The sequence below is a fragment of the Heptranchias perlo genome, unplaced genomic scaffold, assembly GCF_035084215.1.
Source record: "Heptranchias perlo isolate sHepPer1 unplaced genomic scaffold, sHepPer1.hap1 HAP1_SCAFFOLD_49, whole genome shotgun sequence".
In the NCBI taxonomy this organism is placed as follows: domain Eukaryota; kingdom Metazoa; phylum Chordata; class Chondrichthyes; order Hexanchiformes; family Hexanchidae; genus Heptranchias; species Heptranchias perlo.
In genome coordinates, this window is record NW_027139505.1 from 5,614,446 (window position 1) to 5,621,350 (window position 6,905).

A 6,905-nucleotide genomic window follows, 5' to 3' on the forward strand; every position below is an offset into this window, starting at 1 on the left:
AATGTTTGCAACAATGCATAACATGGGACAGAAATATCACTAATTTCGACAACAATGTGTAACATAGGCCTGAATACATCTATTCAGTGTAAAAATGTGCAACATAGGCCTGAAACACCTGTCATCTCTGCAACATTGTGTAACAAAAACCTGGGACATCTGCAAACGCGAGAACTATGTGCAACATATGCCAGAAACACATCTAGTCTCGGCAGCAATATATGAATGCAGCTTGAAACATCTCCAATCTCTGCAATATTTTGCAACAAGGCAGAAACATCTCTGATCTCGGCAACAATTTGTAACATAGGCCTGAAACGCATCTATTAATTGCAGAAATGTGCAACGTAGAACTGATACAGCTGAAATCATCGCAACAATGTGCAACATGGGCCTAAAAATTTCTAATCTCTACAACAATGAGTAACATGGCTCAGAAACATCTCTAATCTCCACAACGATGTGTAACATAGGCCCGAATCATCTCTAATATATGTAACAATGTATAAAATAGACTGAGAACATCTCTAATTATTGGAAAAAAAACATTATGTCGGCCTGAAACATTTGCAATCTCGACAACAATGTGTAACATAGCCATGGGACATTTGCAATCGCTAGAACAATACACAACATCGGCATGAAAAATGTGTACTCTATACAACAATTTGTAACATAGGCTTTAAACATTTGTAATCTCTCCAGCAATGTATATCGTGAGCCTGAAATATCTCTAATCTCTACGACAAAGTATAACACGGGAATGAAACAACACTAATCTCTACAACAATGGATAACACGGTAATGAAACATCACTAATCTGCACAGCAATGTGTAACACAGGCTTGAAGCATCTATTATCTCGACAACAATGTGGAGCACAGGCCCAAAGCTCCACTTTTCATTGCAAAAATGTGCAACACAGACCTGAAATAACTGTTATCTTCGCAACAATGTATAACATGGGCCTGAAACATCTGTCTTCTGTATAACTATGGTAACACAGGCCTGAAGCATCTGTAATCGCTAAAGCAATGTGTAACATTGGCTTGAACCATCACTGATCTCGGAAAATGTCTAACATAGGCCTGAAACATCTCCAATCTCTGCATCAATGTAGAACATAGGCCTGAAACATCTCCAATCTCTGCATCAATGTAGAACATAGGCCTGAAACATCTCGATTCTCTGAATCATTGGATAACATAGGCCGGAAACATCTCTAATCTCTGAATCATTGGATAACTCATGCCTAAAACATCTCTAATCTCTGCATCAATGTATAACATAGGCAGAAAACATCTCCATTCTCAAATTCATTGGATAACATAGGCCTGAAACATCTCTAATCTCTGCATCAATGTATAACATAGGCAGATAACATCTCCAATCTCAGAATCATTGGATAACATAGGCCTGAAACTTCTGGAATCTCTGCATCAATGTATAACATAGGCCTGAAACATCTCTAATCTTGCAGCAATGTATAACATTGGCCTGAAATATCTCAAATCTCTTCAACAATGTATAACATAGGCCTGAAGCATCTCTAACCTCAGCAGTAATGTGTAACATAGACCTGAAACATCTCTAATCTCGACAACAATGTGTTACATGGCATTACAACATAAAAAAGTGACAGGGCCATGTTATACATTATTGCAAAAATCACAAATGTTTCACGCCTATTTTACAGATTGTTGTCGGGATTAGAGATGTTTCACGCCGATGTTATACATTGTTGTCGAGTTTAGAGACGTTTCAGACCTATATTATACATCGTTTCATAGATTAGTAATGTTTCTGGTTTATGGTAGATTGTTGTTGAGATTAGTGATTTGTCAGCCCTATTTTGTACATTGATGACGAGGTTATAAATGTTTCATAACTATGTTAGAGATTTTTGTAGAGATTACAGATGCGTCAAGACGATGTTTTACATTTTTATAGAGATTAGACATGTTACAGGCCTGTGCAACACATGGTTTTATAGATTAGAGATTTTCAAAGCATGTGCTGCACATCGTTGGAGAGATTAGAGATGTTCCAGGCCGATGTTACACATTGATGAAGAAATTATATATATTTCAGGCCTATATTCTACACTGTTGCAGAGATTGGAGATGTTTCAGGCCGATGTTACACATTACTGTAGGGATTGGAGAAGTTTTAACCCTTTGTTATTCATTTTTGTAGTCATTAGAGTTGTATCATGCCCATTTTCTACATTGTGGCAGGCCTATGTTATGCACTGTTGTGGAGATTACAGATGTTCCAAGTCCATTTCATGTATTATTGTTTAAATTCGTGATGCTTAAGGTATATGTTATAAATTGCTGTCGCAATTGCAGATATTTCCAGCCTATGTTACACATTGTTGTAGAGAAGCCAGCAGTTTCAGGATAATGTTATACATTGTTGCACAGATTAAAGATATTTCAGGGCTTTGTTGCACATTGTTGCAATGGGTAGAAATGTATCGGGCCTGTGTCGCACCTTGTTTTATAGATTAGTGATGTTTCAGTCCTATTTTACAAATTGTTTTCGGCATTGTAAATGATTCAGGTTTTTGTCACACATTGTAACTAATATCACAGATGTTTTAAGCCTGTGTTACATCTTGCTGCAGAGATTTGAAATGTTTCTGGCCTATATTATACATTGTTACAGATATGAGAGATGATTCATCCTGTTTTATGTGTAACGTTGTTGAGATTAGAATTGATTCCGGCCATTTTTATATCGTTGCAAAGAATAGCGATTTTTCTGGCATATCTGGCACATTTTTTTGTTGAGATTAAAGATACATCAGGTCTTTTTTTAACATTGCTGTGTAGATCAGAGAAGATTCAAGGTCGTTGTTACACATTGTTGCAGAGATTAGAGATGTTATCGGCCCATGTTATAAATTGTTGTGTTTAGAGAAGTTTCAGGCATATTTTGTACATTGGTGCAGATCGGTGCTGGGTCCCTTGCTGTTTGTGGTCTACATTAATGACTTGGATATGAATGTAAAAGGTATGATCAGTAAGTTCGCTGATGATACAAAGATTGGTAGGGTGGTAAATAGTGAGGAGGATAGCCTCAGTCTGCAGGACGATATAGATGGGTTGGTCAGATGGGCGGAACAGTGGCAAATGGAATTTAACCCGGAAAAGTGCGAGGTGATGCACTTTGGAGGGACTAACAAGGCAAGGGAATACACAATGAATGCGAGGACCCTAGGCAAGACAGAGGGTCAGAGGGATCTTGGTGTGCAAGTTCACAGATCCCTGAAGGCGGCGGAACAGGTAGGTAAGGTGGTAAAGAAGGCATATGGGATACTTGCCTTTATTAGCCGAGGCATAGAATATAAGAGCAAGGAGGTTATGATGGAGCTGTATAAAACACTGGTTAGGCCGCAGCTGGAGTACTGTGTGCAGGAAGGATGTGATCGCTTTGGAGAGGGTGCAGAGGAGATTCACCAGGATGTTACCAGGGCTGGAGCGCTTCAGCTATGAAGAGAGACTGGGAAGATTGGGTTTGTTTTCCTTGGAGCAGAGGAGGCTGAGGGGGGACATGATTGAGGTGTACAAAATTATGAGGGCACAGATAGGATGGATACTAAGGAGCTTTTTCCCTTCGTTGAGGGTTCTATAACAAGGGGACATAGATTCAAGGTAAAAGGCGGGAGGTTGAGAGGGGATTTGAGAAAGAACTTTTTCACCCAGAGGGTGGTTGGAGTCTGGAACTCACTGCCTGAAAGGGTTGTGGAGGCAGAAACCCTCACAACATTCAAGAAGCATTTGGATGAGCACTTGAAATGCCATAGCATACAAGGCTACGGACCAAATGCTGGAATATGGGATTTGAGTAGACAGGGCTGATGGCCGGCGCGGACACGATGGGCCGAAGGGCCTCTATCCGTGCTGTATGACTCTATGACTCTATGACTCTATGATTAGAGATGTTTCTGGTTTTTGATACGCATTGTTGTTGAGAAGAGAGAAGTTTTATCCCTATTGCATACATTGATGCAGAGATTAAATGTGTTTCAGGTCTATATTTCACATTGTTGCAGAGAATAGAGAAGTTTCAAGCCTGTGTTATACATTTTTGTAGAGTTGAGAGATGTTTTAGACCCAGGTTATGCATTGTTGCAGTTATTAGAGATCTTTCATGCCTATTTTATATATTGTTGCAAATAGTAGAGATGTTTCTGGCTTAAGTTATATATTATTGTTGAGATAGCGATATTTCAGTCCTATGTTATACATTGTTGTCGAGATTGGAGATGATACAGGCCTATGTTTCAAGTTGTTGTAACGATTGCAGATGTTTCAGGCCTATGCTATACATTGTTGCAATGATTGCATATGTTTCAAGCCCATGTTGCACATATTTGCAATTAATAGAAGTGTTTCAAGCCTATGTTACACAGTACTTGGGAGATTAGAGATGTTCCAGGCCTATGTTACACATTGGTGTAGAGATTAGAGATATTCCAGACCTATATTGCACAGTGTTGTAAAGTTTATAATTATTCCAGGCATATTTTATACATTTTATGCATTGTAGCAATTGCAGATGATTCAGGTCTTTGTCATACATGATGTTGTTGTCGACATTACAGATGTTTCCGGCCTATTGTTGTAGAGATTAGAGTTGTTCCTGGACGATGCTACAAGTTGTTGCAATGATTACTGATGTTTTAGGCCTATGTTGCACATTTTTTCAATTAACATAAGTATTTCAGGCCTCTGTTACAGATTGTTTCAGAAATTAGAGATGTTTCAGGCCTATATTATACATCGACAGAGAGATTCGGAATGTTTCAGGTGTATATTCTAAATTGATACAGAGATTAAATATATTTAATTCTGATTTTATGTAATGTTGCAAATATTATAGAGGTTTTCAGCCTATGTTACACATTGCTGTTGCGATTGGAGATGTTTTAAGCTTAAGTTACATATTGTTGTCATGTGCACAAAAATAGCAGGACAAATTCAATCCGGCCAATACCGCCCCATCAGTCGACTCTCAATCATCAACAAAGTGATGGAAGGTGTCATCGACAGTACTATCAAGCGGCACTTACTCATCAATAAACTCGTCACCGATGCTCAGTTTGGGTTCCGCCAGGACCACTCGGCTCCTGACCTCATCACAGCCTTGGTCCAAACATGGACAAAAGAGCTGAATTCCAGAGATGAGGTGAGAGTGACTGCCCTTGACATCAAGGCAGCATTTGACCGAGTGTGGCACCAGGAGCCGGAGTAAAATTGAAGTCAATGGGAATCAGGGGGAAAACTCTCCAGTGGCTGGAGTCAAACTTAGCAAAATGCAAGATGGTAGTGGTTGTTGGAGGCCAACCATCTCAGCCGCAGGACATTGCTGCCGGAGTTCCTAAGGGCAGTGGACTCGGCCAAACAACCTTCAGATGCTTCATCAATGACCTTCCCTCCACCATCAGGTCAGAAATGGAGATGTTCGCTGAAGATTGCACAGTGTTCAGTTCCATTCGCAACCCCTCAGATAATGAAGCAGTCCGATGCCGCATGCAGCAAGAACTGGACAACATTCAGGCTTAGGCTCATAAGTGGCAAGCAACATTCACGTCAGACAAGTGCCAGGAAATGACCATCTCCAACATGCGAGATTCTAACCACCTCCCCTTGACATTCAACGGCATTACCATCGCCAAATCCCCCATTATCAACAACCTGGGTGTCAACATTGACCAGAAACTTAACTGGACCAGCCATATAAATACTATGGCGACAAGGGCAGGTCAGAGGCTGGATATTCTGCGGCGAGTGACTCACCTCCTGACTCCCCAAAGACTTTCGACAAGGCACAAGTCAGGAGTGTGATGGAATACTCTCCACTTGCCTGGATGAGTTCAGATCCAACAACACACAAGAAGCTCGACACCATCCAGGACAAAGCATCCCGCTTGATTGGCACCCCATCCACCACCCTAAACATTCACTCCCTTCACCACAGGCGCACAGTGGCTGCAGTGTGTACCATCCAGAGGATGCACTGCAGCAACTCGCCAAGGCTTCTTCGACAGCACCTCCCAAACCCGCGACCTCTACCACGTGGAAGGACAAGAGCAGCAGGTACACGGGAACAACACCACCTGCACGTTCCCCTCCAAGTAACGCACCATCCCGACTTGGAAATATATCGCCGTTCCTTCTTCGTTGCTGGGTCAAAATCCAGGAACTCCCTTCCGAACGGCACTGTGGGAGAACCTTCACCACAAGGACTGCAAGGTTCAAGAAGGTGGCTCACCACCACCTTCTGAAGGGCAATTCGGGATGGGCAATAAATGCCGGCCTCGCCAGGGAAGGCCACATCCCATGAACGAATATAAAAAAGCAGATATTCTGCCCTTTGTTACACGTGTTTATAGACATTACGGATGTTTCAGGCCTATGTTGCACATTGGTGTAGAGATTAGAAATGTTCTGGGCCTACGTTGCTCATTATTGCAATGCAAAGGAACGTTTCAGACCTATGTCGCACCTTAATGCAAAGATTAGATATATCTCAGGCCCATGTAATACATTGTTAGACAGATTGCTAATCTTTCCAGCCGATGTTGTATGTTTTGTCAATAATTACAGATGTTTCGGGGCAATGTTGCAACTTGCTGTAGAGAATAGATATGTTTCAGGCAGAGATCATACATTGAAACAAAGATTAGAGATAATGTATGCCTAATTGATATATTATTGCGACTATTAGAGACGTTTCTGGGTCATTTTTTACATTATTGTTGAGATAGTTTTGATCCAGATCTATTTTTACATTGTTTAACAGAATAGAGATTTTTCTGGCAGAAGTAACGGATTGTTGGTGAGACGAGAGATGTGTCAGGCCTATGTTATAGAATCACAGAATCATAGAATCAT